The sequence below is a fragment of the Henckelia pumila genome, chromosome 1, assembly GCF_033568475.1.
Source record: "Henckelia pumila isolate YLH828 chromosome 1, ASM3356847v2, whole genome shotgun sequence".
Classification (NCBI taxonomy): Eukaryota; Viridiplantae; Streptophyta; class Magnoliopsida; order Lamiales; family Gesneriaceae; genus Henckelia; species Henckelia pumila.
The window spans coordinates 97,052,286-97,069,488 of NC_133120.1; the positions used below are offsets into that span (position 1 = coordinate 97,052,286).

The 17,203-nt window shown below is 30.8% G+C and overlaps 1 pseudogene; it reads right to left on the bottom strand.

The window, feature by feature from the left end:
• Positions 1 to 5,983: 5,983 nt before the first annotated feature.
• The window catches only part of LOC140870076 (cysteine-rich receptor-like protein kinase 44), a 37,928-nt pseudogene continuing 26,708 nt past the window's right edge, over positions 5,984 to 17,203 (bottom strand).

The window sequence follows — 17,203 nt, forward strand, 5'->3', positions numbered from 1 at the left end:
CTCTTTTTGCTGCATGCAGCTTGATTTGCTTGACTTATCTTTTAGGTCAGCTCTTTCTGCCTTTACTTCCTCGAACTCCTTGGATAATGCTTTGTATTCATTAGCCATTTCGTGTAAAGCAGTAACTAAATCACTGTGAGTAAATTCAGGTGAGCCAAAGTCAAATACCTCCTCAGCTTCTTCTTCGATGTCGGCCATAAGGCATTCCACTTTTTCATCATCGCTGTCATCTGAAGAGCTTCCGGTATTGGAGTTGTCAGAGTCAGAATCAGCCCACTTGCTTTTGCTTTCGTCTGCTACTAGAACCCTTTGGTCTCTTCCTTTTCTAAACGTCCTTTTATCCTTCTTACCCCTTCTTCTTTCGGAGAATTGCTTCTGATCATTGTTCTTAGGCTTGGTGCAGTCTGCAATGAAGTGGCCTGACTTGCCACAGTTAAAACAAGTAGGACCATCCTTTGTATGGTCCGATTTATGATATTTTTTAAATTTAGAATTGTTTTTACGCATAAATCTACCAAATTTCTTGACAAAGAGTGTCATGGCTTCATTGCTGATTTGCTCAGCTGATCTCTTTGGAGCTTCCTCGACCGGTGGACATATCACGGTTGAGGTTAAGGCCTTGGTTGGTTGAGAAGTAGATGGTTCATCTTCTGTTCTCATGTTGAGCTCGAACTCGTAGGCTTTGAGATCTGCAAAGAGATCATGCAGTTCAACCTTGCTTAAGTCTTTTGACTCTCTCATGGCCACTGTCTTGATCTCCCATTCTTTGGGTAAAGCTCTCATAACCTTCACAGCAATTTCACGGTTAGTATAAGTTTTACCTAAAGCAATAAGATCACAGATGATACTACTGAACCGTTCATCAAATTCAGCCATGGTTTCCCCTGGCTTCATTTTGGCGTTGTCATATTTTTGAATGGCCAAAGTGAGCTTGTTTTCCTTTGTCTGGTCATTCCCTTCACATAGCTGAGTGAGCTTCTCCCAAATCTCCTTTGCTGTGGAACATGACTTGATTTTGCTGAACATATTCTTGTCCAGTGTTTTGTATAGGATGTCCCGGGCCACATTGTCAAGATTGGCCTTCTTTTTGTCCTCAGTGGTCCACTCAGCTCTTGGTTTCTCAATCATTTGTCCTGCACCATCGGCTAGAGCTGGGTTGACCTTCATAATTTTGATAGGACCGTCTGTTATGACATATAGCATGTCATCATCCTGTGCTGCAAGATGTGCCTGCATGCGAATTTTCCAATCATCATACTCTTCTTTAGAGAACATAGGAATTCTGTTGAAAGAAGTCATGATTTTAAAACTTCAGATCAGCAGTTGAGAAAGGAACCCGCTCTGATACCACTTGTTGGGATCGGTTCAGAGGGTAGAGGGGGGGTGAATACACTCTGAAACTTTTCTTCTTCTTCTTTAAAATGATCAAGTGAGGTTTAGTTCACTTAATCTGTTTTCTCAACTTCTAAAACGGTTTGAACAACTTAAATAGTGCGGAAATAGTTCAGAGGTTTTAGTGATGCAAAGTTAATAATGCAATGTATGAGCAGAATGTAAGATAAATAGCAGTAAAGACTAAGGCACGATTTATGGAAGTTCGAAGGCTTAATCCTTCTACGTCTCCCCTTCTTCCACTTAGGAAGGAATTCACTAGAAGACTTTGGTTATTACAACGTCTTGTAATACACCCACTTCAGACTTAGGACTTATCCAATGCCTAATTCGAAACTCCTAGATTTACACAGATAAGATTCTCAGTTCTTATCAGACTGGTGGAAGCTTTCAGAGTAGCTTCAATTCTCTTCAACAATGAGTATAGTTGAGTTGAGCTTCTCAAACTGCAGAGCGGTCGAGAGACTTGAAAACCCTAGGATGATCCTTGACGATCAGATATGTGAACTGTAGGCGAGGGTTTATTTGAGCAGCAAAACGAATGATCTTGTAAGAGTGCTCAAGTATATCAAATGAGGACTTCTGATATTATTCAAGTGATTGAGTTGATTGAGATTTTTCTGAATTGCTTGTCTCTCCTTTTTTTTGTTTCGTTGTTATCACTTCTTTGAGCAATCTTCCCTTTATATAGGTCAATCATCAACGTCTTTATTTCGAACGTTCTGATGCTGCATTGAATGCACATTTAATGCTCATAAATGCATTGATGATTCTGCATGAAGATCGTACACTGCAGACAACTTCCAGGGTCCAAAACTGGAATAAACGGTCGAATGCTTTATCTGTAGTCATTCTGTGTTTTTGCCATTTTGGTGCAACCTGTTGTCTTGATTGCAGGAGTCAACATATCTTCTGACACGCCGGTTCTGCTTTTAATAAAAGATCTTGCAAAGAACATCTTGTCACAGGTACTTGTCTTGAGATATCCTGAAAAGCAGTTGCATTCTACCTGTAGAGATATTTGTCCTCTGCTGGTTTGAATAACCAGTCGATAAGCTTGTGACTTCAACCGGTCGAGAGACAAAGGCGGTTGACAAGCTTCTGGTAGATAGATTTATCCTCTGCTGGTTTTGATAGCCAGTCGATAGGCTTGTGACTTCAGCCGGTCGAGAGCAAAGGCGGTTGACAAGCTTCCGGTAGAAGTTGTAGTAGATTCCTGAAATACAATGGTTGGCAGCACATTTCTATACAATGAGTTGTTGTTTGTTATCACCAAAATATCGGATTCAACATAGTTTATATTGATCGGATGGTTTTCTGTTAACATAAGATTATTTCTATAAAAGTAATAATCTAATGTTAAAACGTCATTTATGTTTTTATCAAAAAGAGATATATTGTATTGTGGATAAATACAAAATTTCATCTTTTTGTAACATAAATTTCCTTCAATTTTTCCAAGGATAGAATCCTCGAGATTACGTATTCTTTTGTCACGAACTGTTATTTCAATTGGTGTATCTATTCCTTCTCGGTAGTGAGCTGATATTATTATTTCAATTCCTCCGATATGAACATATTTGAGTTCAGATCGTTCTTTTTCACTGGCTTTTGCCATGATGGTATTAATATCTTGAGTTGTTAATAACTTCAGAGTATTAGACCTTGATTCGTTATTTATTTTACAAGATCGTTCTTTTGTACGAATCGAATAATAAATTAAATTTTTTCTGGGATTAATAAAATTTGAAATCTTACTTAGTATTCCTGGTTGGTCTATTAGATTTGTTTTTGAATTAGAAAACCATGTTTTCTGTATTTCAGCAAACTTACTTTGATTGAATATAATATTCAAATTATACTCTTGGTTTTCTTCAGATTTATCGATCTGACTGTTTTGATTTGGAATTGTTACTTCTGTCATTTTAACAGATGATAGAACTTCTTAATTTTTTTAAGGCTATTAAAAGCCTTTTTGTTGAATCTATCTGTTCTAATAAATTCTGAAAATCTTCGAAACTATCAATTGAAGATTGACAATTTTTAAGATGTTTCAAATTGTTTTCACAATTTTCTATATCAAAATTTATATTTTGAGAATATAAATTAAAGATATTCATTTTTGTATTTTCATACATTTTCCATTTAGTAAAAATTGTTAATTTTATTATTTTGTTTTTGTTGATCGGATTTCGATAACAAAGTTTGTTCTTATTCATAACATATTGCTATGTCTTCAATTTCATCGTTTTCAGAAATTTGAATTATCATTTTCCAATTGCTTGAAAAATGTTCTTTTTTATGATTTTTGAAATAAAAGGTTTGGAGATCTTTTATTTTATTCCATAATTGATCTATTTGACGTAAATCTTTTAGTAAGATTATTTTATCAAATAAATTTTTAATCTCAATATCTAAAGTTAATCCAGACATTAATAATCTACTTTATTTAAGCTCTGATACCAGGTTGCGGAATTCTTAAAATTCTTATCAATTTTCTTATTCATGGATTTACAGATCTGATTCATGGATTTATAGATCTGGTTCATTTATAACAGATAAATGTTTTCATATTAGTTTGGTTCCATTCATGGGTTATTAATACAAATTTTAGTTGATAAATTGATTCAAATATGGTTAAATCAGAAGTATTTAAACGATATTCATGAAATGTATCATATTCATGATCATCTTCTATTTGGAACCAATTTTTTATTATTAATCTTCCATTTCTTATAAAGGATGATGACATGATTAATGTATTTTGACTATTTCTTTGAATTAAGGGCTGCAGGAGGTTTATGAAGGTTACCTTGTTTGAATGAATCTTGGTTTTGAGCAGAGGCCAAATCCTTGCTTTCCCTTAACGATCACTTGATCAACTGGTACTTGCTCTATGGATCTCCAGGTTTACTCTAACCATAAATATTCAATGGTTGGTTTCCAACTTTATCCTCCTTACGCCCTGCTTGTTTAGTTATTAGCCATAAGGCTTATTTTGTTTCTGATTTTATGTTTCTTAGTTTCTGATAGTTTTCATACGTCTTGTATGAACCAGATTGTAAGAAACTTTAAGAAGAGAGAGATACTCAAACTTCACTTCTTCTTTTACAGCACAAAACATCTCCTTTTATAGGCGTGGAGAAACGCATACATAATTAAAAATAAAAGAAAAGAGGGGGACCACCCGACACTACATAATGGAAACAACTCATTTTACATCTGAGTGGATGCCTTTAACATGTGGTGTGGTCCACGATTTCATTTGTTTTTACATTGTGTCACTCTCTGAATCACTGGTGCATTCAGACCATTTCTTTATTGGTTTGTCTTCTTTGACAGCTGGTTTGTCCTCTTTGACATTTGCTTCTTCTGTCTGAATGGGTTGGCAATGTCCACATTTGTGAGTGGAAATAATTGTTTTTAGTTTTTGACGTAACATTTGTTGGGTTTTTAATAGCAAAATAAAATATTTTATTTATATACGAATAAATATGTGAAATTTTTTAAAATCATTAACATTTTAGTAGTTAACAACAAAACCTATTATATTTGAGTTTTTTTTTAAGGTAAATCAAAATCTATTATATAAGGAATGATATTATAAGGACTTGTCTAATATTATATTAATTAGGTAAGGTGGAGTGTTATTATTACATTTTGGAGTGTGAATAAAACTCCCCATATATTTAATATTTATTTATTATTTATATATTTGACTTTTGAGCGCAGCAAGATATATATATATATATACCAGTGAACGGTGCACACGCGTTGTGTGTGTAAAACGGAATAAATGTAAAATAATATGCATGTAGTAATTATTATATAGGTACGATGATGAATGATTAAATATAATTATGAAATTAAGACATGATGAGATCTAACCTTTTTGTAATCTATCTATATCTATATTTATATCTATATCTATATCTATATCTATATTTATATATATATATCTATACAACTAGGCAATTAACTAAGAAAAAAAAAAACAAATCCTAAATGTCACCTACTACTCTGAAAAATCACGACACAGACATTTTTCCTTCCAAAAATCTACTTCATCCACAGAATGCCGCCTAAGCAATTTCCGACGTACGCGATGGATTCCGAAATTTTTTTAAAAATTGCAAGTTTCATAAGATGAAAAGTATAAATTCACCATCAAAAATTAATTAATAACATGAACACAAGTTTAAAAAAAAAATGCAAATTGCAAAACAGAAAGCGATTTCCCAAAAAAATTCTTTCAATTAATACATGAAAACAAAAGAACAAAAAATATAGAACAGCAAATGCCAAAAATAATAATAATAATAATAATAAATAATCAACATAATTCAAGAAGCTTCATTTTTGCACTGTAAATTAAGGTCAAGCATACATACGATCATTTTTCTTACCTGGTGACACCGACCGTGGGCCAGGTGGTGGTGGTGATGATGCTGCCAGTGGGCCTGGTGATGGCGGTGATGACGATTTCCGTGACCGTAGCGGCGGTGTTGTAAGCGGCTGTAATTCTTGAAGCCTGGTTTCATTGTAAAAGGGTACAACTTCAAAACGAAGATTGCAGCTAGGCTTCAGTATTCTACATCCTATCTTGCTGTTGCAATATGTCAAGAGTACTATCCGCAGCAGCCTCTGTTAAACACTTGCCGCAGTCCTCAATAGACAAATCTGGGGTGCATTGGAGCAGCGAAAATACAATCTGAGAGTTTACAGTAGCTCTATTTCCAGCGGCCACTTTTCTAAGAGAACCACCATTAGCAGCCTGTTCGCGAAGATCGTCCTCCAGAACCGTAACATCAAGCATAAACTGGTCGGGACTCAAAGCGTTTTGGATATTATACAAGGCCGCAATCGTCATATCCGCCAGTATCCCGAACATGGATTCGTTAGAGTACCGTAACGTGCAGAATTCATTAAACTGAACTGCCTGTTTGTAATGTTAGAAATGAGATTTGGACCTAACTCACCTCAAAAGTAGCTAGCTCAAGAGGTGAGGATTGCCCTTTTCTATATTAAGGGCTCCCAAAGATATTTACTCAACCGATGTGGGACACAATTAATACACCAACACACCCCTCTCACGCCCAGAAATGAAACGACTAGAGCGTGGAGATATTAACGGGTGGCCAACTATGGGACGGGTTGAGACCAACTATGGGCCGTCCAACACATAACGGTGGAACCCAGGCTCTGATACCATGTTAGAAATGAGACTTGAACCTAACTCACCTCAAAAGCTAGCTCAAGATGTGATGATTGCCCTTATCTATATATTAAACTCCCAGACAATTTATCCAACCGATGTGTGACAAACTAAACACACCAACATGTAATTCGGACACGATCTTACTAAAAGAACGTGTATATCTATCTTTTGTATATCACGTTTTTTTATTTTTTAAATTTTTCCTTTTCTTGACATTTGTTTAATCTGATCTTTTGAGTTTAAATTGATATTATCATATTTATCTTATCATGGATATTGAATAACTTATCTCTTGTTTAAAGATATGAGTTATATCTTATCAAGTATGTTGATCAAATATTTTATCATAACAACTTCTGTGTTTGAATTTTTAGGTAGGATTTCCAAAAAGTTCTATTTAAGAAGACTATCCTACAGAACCAGTGAGAGACGGAGAACGAGAATTGCAGAAAATAAAAGCAGGCCATTGAAGAAATTCTGAAGCTTTTGTTGTCGAGATCCAGTGTTGCCGAGGAGTGTTGAAGACAATGAAGAGCACACGAGTGAAGAGTGTTCTGAAAGTGGATGATTTGGTTCTTTTGTTCCTCGGCTGATTGTGAAAAAACCATACCCACGAATGTCTGGACTTCTCGAGTTAGATCCATGGGTCGTAGAGTATGTTGGCTCGAAAGGTGCCGGCGGAGATATTTTGGAGCTGCTAAGCATAACAACCACAGAATTCATTGCTGGTCTATCATTAGGATTGTCTTGCACGCATAGCAAACCGATTTGAACGCATCTGAACATATCACGTAGGTTACTTGAACCAACCCTCAATACTGGATCAATGATATTCTCTGCTGTTCTTTGGTCCCACTGTTTCCATGCCTATAAATATGAAATATTATATAATCATAATCTCTTTATGGAATTAAAACCAGCATTCACCACAGGATATTAAGCAAAAATCCGCCCAGTCGATCACTGATATGATCAGGGAACTAGACAAGATTTTGGCTTTTCAGGTTTCAGCTTACAATCATAATGAATTCATCTTGCTTACCATACTTAAGAGGTTTTCCATTTCCTCTCCATTTTTATATGTCCTATTTTGCCGACCGCTGACAATTTCTAGGACCAGCACACCGAAGCTAAATACATCAGATTTAGCAGAAAATTGTTCGTGCATTGCATATTCCGGTGACATATATCCACTACAATAATCGAGTTGTTAGTAGTTGAACCAAGCAAAAGTTACAAAGCCTAATCATTTAGCCTACATATATCAAATGAAATCATTGCAGATTTTGGAAGAAGATCATTTCTAAATAAAAAAATTTAGAAATTTGTGTAATATTTAAATCTTATTATATATGCAACTTAAATCTTGTTGAGCACAGTCTAAGCTCCAGAATTTGATCAAGTCAAGTTGCTTATTAATTCCAAAATCCAATCAATGCCACTTGGACTGAAAGAACGCTTACTAAGTTCCCACAATTTTGTTGGTGTTGGCTTGAGTTTCATCAGCATCAAATAACCTCGCCATGCCAAAGTCTGCAATTTTTGGGTTCATATCTCCATCCAAAAGTATGTTGCTAGACTTAAGATCACGATGAATTATTTTGATTCGAGATTCCTCGTGCAATTATAGAAGTCCCTTAGAAATGCCCCATATGATCTTGTAACGGGTCTTCCAATCCAAATCATTTTGTTTGATAGGGTCTGCAGTATACTCAAGTACATACATGAAGAATATGTAAAACGCAAATAGTGAAATAATTACCATGAATTGAAAATGACATTGAAATATATATAAGGAAAAATTGCTTTTTTGGACTTGTATGTTTGTCGCTACGCGATTTTAGTTCTTTATATTTTCAGATTTTAGTTTTAGTCCGTTATCTTTATTTTTTTTGGCAATTTTAGTCCTTTTTCCGATGTGGCGCTGACGTTGCACCAATTCAGTGCTGATGTGGAGCTGACGTGTACAGTGCCACGTAAGCATTTTTGAATAAAAAAGACCGAAATTGCCAAAAATCAAAACATATAAGACTAAAGCTGAAATATAAAAATAAAGAGGACCAAAATCGCAAGGTGAAAAACATATAGAACCAAATTTGCAGTTTTTCCTATGTATTATTACCGAATAGAAATTTGTCGAGGCTTCTATTCTTGACGAATTCATAGACGAGAAGTCTTTCCTTCCCTTCAATGGAAAAACCCAAGAGTCTTACAAGATTCTTGTGTTGCAGTTTGGCTACTAATAAGACTTCATTCTTGAATTCCACATCACCTTGCCCAGAATCCAAGGATAGTCTTTTTACAGCAATGTCTTGTCCATTTGAAAGTTTTCCCTAATAAATATATATTACAATTAATAAATCATTATTATATATCACAAATATTATCAATATTGTAACACAGTGCAAAAGGTTTTAAATTTACCTTATAAATGACCCCAAATCCACCTTGTCCCAACTTGCTAGCAAGTGAGAAATTATCAGTAGCAGCTTTGATTTCGGAAAAATCATATTGTAGAGATTCATCTACGTTAAAGTCGCGTGAAGCTTCAAAATAATTTAAAAAAAAAGGAATGAGATTTGATTTAGCGAAATTGCTAGCTAGCTGAATCTTGAAAATTGCAATTAATAAATTACACTGATCAAGTTGATCTTGTTTTGGGTTTGGCTTCTTTTTAGCTCTCTTTATCAGCGAGATAGTAGCAATTAATGCAGCTACTATTAGACCCACACCAACAGAAACGGAAGCGATTATGGCAGTTCGAGTACTATTACCACCTCCTCCCCTTGCAAGTGCAATATCATAACGGATTACAATTAATATTTCCCTATTCCAAATAATTTATATTATTATATATTATTTCATTAATTTATCGTCAAACCTTATTTCACTAGATATATTTAATTTCAAGTATTTATTATGAGCAAATTGGTCAGGAAATTTAATTGAAAATCATTACATGACTATTTTTTTAATAAAATTTTTTGCTTCGAATGTACTCAAAGTGATTAATGATAATAAAATAAGAAGTTTAAGAGTAATTGATGCATGAATCATGCATTCATTGTAAAGTTTCCTTTCATTGATTATGTTATAGTTAACTATTAGGAGAATCATGGCATTAGTAATTTAAAATTATTTGACAGGTATAGAATAACCAAATTATATTTTATGTGAGTTCAAATAATATATATGAGTACTTCAAAATATATTGGTAACGTCACCTATTAATTATTATTTATTTCTAGTTATATTTAGATATTGATTGTGATTATAAGTATAATATTAGTTCTTTTCAGTGTTATAAAAATCCCCGTCTAGGCCCGCCTAGGCGCTGGGCGGCGGCCTGCCGCCACGATTAATGTCTGGACTCGAGGCGTCGCCCGATTAATTGGCCGCCTAGGCAGTTTATCCATATAATAAAAAAAACTTTTAATTTTTTTAAATAATAATAAAAATTTAAAAAAAAGAAAAAGGACCAGAAACCTGCCACAATCAAAAGAGAGAAGAAACAAAACAAAACAAAAAAAAAAAGTAGAAGAAAACAAAGAAAAGCCGTCGTGAACTTGTCTTCAATGTTCAATCTTCTTGCTGTCTTCCCAACTATTGAGTATTGACTATATTAGTATATATATTTTACTATATTATTAAAATTTTAAAACAATTTTATACAAAAAAACTTAAAAAACATAAGACATAAAAATTATTTTTTACAATAAAACACATAAATATTTCATAATTTTAATGTTTTAGGTTAAAGAAAAATCGCCTAGGCGACTAGGCGCTAGGCGGTGGGTCGCCCGCCCGCCTACCGCCTAGCGCTTTTTAAAACATTGGTTCTTTTATTTGACATCTAGTGTAGAAGAAATATATTTAAATCATGTACTTAGTTGTAACGTTATTTTTTTTAATCATTACAAATGGCATGAAGTGGATAAGATGATCATAAAGAATTCTAATAAACATTGTATAAATAATTCAAGATTTTGATATTCTAACAAAAAAATTAAAAGAGAGAATACATTTTTGATCTTGTAACAAAATACATTTTTTTAATTTCAATTTTAGTCATTTCAAATGTGATACTGGCATGACGTTGGGCATTGGACACGTCATCATTTTCTGATATATATCATATTAATTACGTAGCACTCATTCCATTGGAAAATTTCTAAAGTTTGAAAAAAAACAAACGTGCAAATTAGTTGACTAATCTTGTTAATTATCCTATTACATAACCAGAAATGAAAAAAAAAGAAACACAATAGGATAAAAAAAATTTAATTTCGAGACTTAAAAGTATAATTAAGATTGATTTGTGTGTGTGTGTGTGTATTCACTATTAATTTCATTTATTTTTCATAAATTTTAATTTCATTATTATTTAATAATTCTATGAGTATTATATTTGACTACGAAAATTTATTTAAATAATAATTTCTTTTAATTATAGAATATGTGATTGTGTGTGTGTGCGTGTGTTTTTTTTAATAAAAAAAAACATCGATTTTTTTAAAATAATAAGAACTTTATTGTATATTGGGAAATTGTGAATTTAAACTCTTTTAATTTTCATTTTGATATGTTTCATCGTCAAATTTCGATTTTAGTACGATAACTTTCGATATTTGCAATTTCAATTTTGTTTTTCACCACAATTTTTATGAGACGCCAAATCGTTGTTGACGTTTATTGTTGGTATGTCAAACTCAACGTCGGTACTCCAGTGAAAAAATGACTAAATTGTAAAATAAGTATAAAAACTGAAGGAACCTAATTTTTTGAGTCCCGTAATTTGACATTTTTTCGGTTTTAATTCGTTAAGTTATAAATTTTGGGGTTGGTGCAATAACTTTTAAATTTCGATTATTTCTCAGAATAATGCTGATTAGGTGATGGTTAAAGCACATATTTTTGGTGTCACAGCCATTAATGGTTCTAACTTATGATGAAATGCATAAAACTTGTAAAGTTTGACAGATTTGTTCGACTTTGATTATGTTAATTTGTTTTCAAATAAATCGATCGATTTTCCTCTAAAATAAAAAAAAAACATTTTTTTTGCAACATTAGCTTTAGCCACCGTCTAATCGATGTTTTCCGACATAATCGATGGACCAAAAGAGCACAAGTTATTGTATTAAAAGCATAAATCGAAAAGTTAATTATTGGCAAAACCGAAGAAGAAGACTAGCTACTAGATCAAAAAAAATTATTTTCTCAAAAAAAATGAATATTAGTTTTTGTTGACAAACTTTTCAAAATTTTAAAACAAAAGTTTGTAATCATTTTTAAGCATGTCGAAGCACTACCAAATTGAAGACAAATCCAAATTAGGCAACTTGTCAAAGGAGCAAGAGTAGATGCATATATATTATCATCTCTTACATGGCGGTGTGGGCTGCTGTGACAAACCTGGTGGCGGTGACCGTGATGGTGGCGACTGTTGCGGACCTGGTTGTGGTGGTGACAAAAATTAATTTTGGATACATTCAACATTATTTATAAATTAAATATTCAAAATAATAGATAAAAAATATATGATACACAATTAATAATGGACAAGTGAAGAGATATTGTTGGAAATAAGCTTGAGGAGCAGGGTATGTTTGTAAAATTAATTAACGCTTCACCAATATATTGTAAGATTACCATTAAATTTTATTAATTACATCATTTAATGGGCATTTTTTTTCATATTAAATCAATTTACAACTCTTAATTGGTTTTAGTTTTGATTTTATAGTTCTCACCTTATATACAACGAGATGAAAATGTAAGATTATTTCATTCAAATCAGTGCAGTACCTTTACCAATTTTTTTATTATCACATCACTCATAATTTTTAAACAATGTAGAAATTTTGAGTGGAGAATTTGGATGAACAGTCACTATTACTAACCTCTGGAGCAAAACTTTAACTGAAAAGTCAAATACAATATACATTAGTAGATTTTTTTTTACTTTTTTTTTTCGTTTTTATATGCTTTTATAATTTATAATTATTATTTTTAAAACAAAATATTGAGAAATTGGGGACTCAATTTGCCCCAAATTTTTTTTTTCTTTTGTTTGAAGGATTTCGGAATTTTTTTTTATAGTTAATTATTAAAAAAATTTATTTTCACCCAGTACTCATGATCTAAATGAATCTTCTGACTCCGTCTCTAGGTTAAACTTCGATGTTATGAGTGTAATTTAGACTTTTATCCAGAAACAGATATACATTGCATAATTAAACACTCAAGTTGTTGCTTTAAAATATATCCTAAAGACGTGACATATATAGGCTAGACTTTGTTTTATAATGTTTTTTAAGAAGATATCCTAAAGTACGTCATGTATACTGATATCAGATGATGAATACTGATTTATTTTTAATCTATACATCTATACATACATACAAATTATAAATGTGTGAATCAAAATCAAAGTTTTTCATTGTGTATTTTCAACTTTATCCTTGGTTTATACACAATTGATAAATTCTGTGAGGATGTTTTTGTAAAATAAATTATTTTGATAAGATCAAAATTGAAAATTTTTGTCCATAATAGATAAGGTTCCAGTTTTCAAAAAGATTGAAATACTAAAATATTTTAGTTTTTATTTTCTTGTAGATAAAGTAAATAGATTTTTTTCCAAAAAAATATTAATTAAATACTCATTCAGTTTCCAAAAAGATTTAAACATCAAAATACTTTGATTTTTATTTGTTTGTAGATTGAATAAACAGATTTTTTCAACAAAAAATATTATGTATTTTAATTTGTGTAAGGATCTATTGAGCTAAATAATTCTATCATGAGTTCATATAACAAAATATCAAATATTTATGGGATGATCTTGTAATTAACGAAGGACTATTTTTACTAGCCTTGGAGATGGATAAATCGGTTATAGCTTTCTTTAACTTAAAGTTATATGTTTTGAAGGTAAACCTTTTAATTTGATATAAATAAATCTTTACAAAAGTTATTCATTAGCATTACTCACCACTTCTTCTTATGATTAATAATAAAAAGGGAAAATTACTTTTTTGGTTCGGTATGTTTGTCACTTTGTGATTTCGGTCCTCTATATTTTCATATTTCAGTTTTAGTCCGCTATTTTTATTTTTTTGGCAATTTTAGTTCTTTTGTTGATGTGGTGCTGATGTGACACCAATGCAATGCTGATGTGGAACTGACGTATACAGTGCCACGTAAGCATTTTCAAAGAAAAAGGACTGAAATTGCCAAAAATCAAAACATGCAGGACTAAAACTAAAATTTGAAAACATAGAGGACCGAAATCACAAAGTGACAAACATATATACAAGACCAAAATTGCAGTTTTTTCCTAATAAAAAAAGTTCAGCTCAAAACAACGACAGTCGCAAAATTTTGTGTAAAAACTTATTGAGCTAAATAATTAAATCATGACTTCATAATTATATATTAGAAATATCAGATTTTCAAACGTTTTAAAAATATATATTTTAATAAAATACACATCGATGTTGAAATAAATCAATTCAAATTGAGTTAAGTTTTGATCCAAAATAATAAATAAAGAATACACCAACACACTCATATCATATATTTAAACATTGAAATTTAAAATTTTAACTATTTTCTCCTCATTATGAAGTTAAAAACTATATATATATATATAACAAATTATTTGATGGATGATTTTGCAATTAACGAATTAATATTTTACAAGAAATGGAGATGGATAAAACGGTTATGGCTTTTTATAACTTAAAAATACATGTTTTGAAAGTAAATTTTTAAAATTTTTGTAAATAAATATAATCTTTACAAAAATTAGTTATTATCATTACTCATTACTTATTTTCTATGATTAATAGTAGGAAAATTTCAGTTCAAAATAACACCAACGTCACAAACCCGTCTTGCATATAAAAAGAAACAACAAATATATGTTATGAATATCTTCAATTATTTTCAACAAAACTATAATATTGATATTATTTCCTTTAATTATTGAAGTTTTCAAATAAATCTATGTTAATCAATCTACTACGGGCTAGGAAATAAATTCAAAAAAAAAAGTCTATATAGGAGAATTATGGATGACACTTCTTACATCAAATTAAAGATCTTGAAAAAAATTTAACTTGATGCAAATTCTCAATCAGATGAATAATTTACAAGATGTGTACAATATTATTTATTATTTCAATTTATTTTATCATTTCACGAGAAATTTTTTGAATATTTTATCATTGAAACAAATATTTTATAAATGACATTTATAGAACATGAGATAGGAAATTACAAAATCAAGATTTAATTTTATTTAACGTATATTAATTATTAACAAATATATAATAAATTATATCGTTTCAAGGCATACATACATAAGATAAAAACATAAGTTAAATCCATGACACGGAGCATGTAGTAATTGCTCAAGATCAATCAACAAAACAATGAAAACCCCGAGTTGTAATGACTGGATAAGATTCGGTATTAATATTGTGTCAAGGTAAAACTACATTTAAACAATATATTTATAAGCTTACATCATTTATTGTTGGGGTGCAATAATTGTCTCTGCTGAAGAGCGATCTAACCATGTCGCTGGGCTGCTGTGCGGTTTAAAATATTTGAGTTACACCATTACCACCAGCTATAGCTTTTGGTAAAGCGGCAACCGCTTGGTCCTACAATTGGTAACATAGCCAAAGTCATGGGTTGATTCACATTGATTGCAAGGAGTGCAATCATTGGGAGTGAAATTGTTGGGATGCAATAATAATAATTGTCCCTGCTAGAGAGAGATCGAATCATGGCGCTTGAGCTGCTGTGCAATTTAAAAGATTTGAATTGCACCATTCCGCGAGCTATAACTTTTAGTAAAGAGGCGAACGCTCGGTCCTACAGTTATTCAAATTAATGTCTTTTCTTAAACGGTTAATGTAAATATAGAAAAAATATAATCATAAATGATGGCATTGAAACTGCAATAGTTACATTGTTCAAAAATATATATTGCAAATGTTGTTATTGGTTGCAGTGTTGAATATTATATCGATTTGATTCATCATCGAAGTATATAAATAATTTTTTTTTCTTACAAATACTATGATTAGCAATTATTAATAAACACTGTTTTATATATATAGGACGACAACACTTCAATATACCACAAGTACTTAGTAAACCAAATAAATAAAAATATGTATTTTACTCTCAAAATAGACAAAATGGTTGAAAAAAATATAGAATATTAACATTTGTAGTTAAATACATTCACAATTCAATCAAAAAATTTCAGAAACAAAATCATTGCAAGTAAAAAAAGATCAATAGATTTCAAAAAATAAGAAATTAAGAAAAAAAGAAAATGTCTAATAAATACATTGATCGTTAAAGATATTGACATACAAATACGTAATAGAATGCATTTAGAATTGCAAGTAAATATTTTTAACATAAAAAAGAGAACGTCTAACAAAATAATAAAATAATAACGATAGAAAATGCAAATGATTGATGTAGATAATAACACAAGAATTTTTATTAAAGATGATGATAATATTGAATCTTTCATAGAGAATTAAAAACGCATGGAATAATGAAAAATCGTGAAAGAGAAAAAAATCAAAATAAAAAATAAAAAATATTTGACGCAACAATTTAAATTAAATTTTAGAATTTATTATCTATATCAATTTTTTCCATAAATAAATAATTACAAAATAAGTAAACAACACATAAAATAGAAAATTACAAAATCAATATTTAATTTAATTTGATTAACGTATCTCACTTATTAACAAATAAAAAAATAAATCATATTGCTTGAAGGCACACATACATGAGATAAAAATATAAGACAAATTCATAGTACGAACCATGCCATAATCTCTCAAGATTAATCAACAAAACAATGAAAAACCCGAGCTGTAATAATTGCAAGGGTTGCATTGTTCGACATTAATGTTGTAAATGTTTTTATTAGTTGCTATATTGAAGATTATATTGATCTCATCATTAAGACATGTAATAATTTTTTCTTCCAAATAGTATATATTATTACAATAAAAATAATTAATTAACTGCATGTTAATATCTTCTCATTTCAACTATTTTATTTAACAATGTTTATCGACAATAAAAAGTTTCTCACGTGCATCGCACGTGACTTTTACTTGTTAATTTAAAAACATGCATGCATTCTTCTGATCAAATTGGTAGGTTTTATCTTTGTTACTGCTATGAGTTATTACCTTAATCAACACTCATTGTCTTAATCGGTCTTGTACGTGCTCTAACAAATGTAAAATAAAAACAAATTAAAAGATATCATAAGAAAAAGTTTTGGCCATAGATCCAAGTGAATCGACAACTCTACACACGTACAAGAGGTACCAATTGTACTTTTTTTTAAAAAAAGGTACAAACGGTCGCAGTATAACATTTTTTTTCTCTGAGATTGTGATGTAGTACATGAGATTGAAGTTTACTATACAAGTAAATATATTATAATATTTTTTCAAAATTATTTTTTATTAACAATCTTTTTCTTAGATTGCCTTTTTAAAAAAATGTATGTAAGAGAGAATATAAAGAAACTTA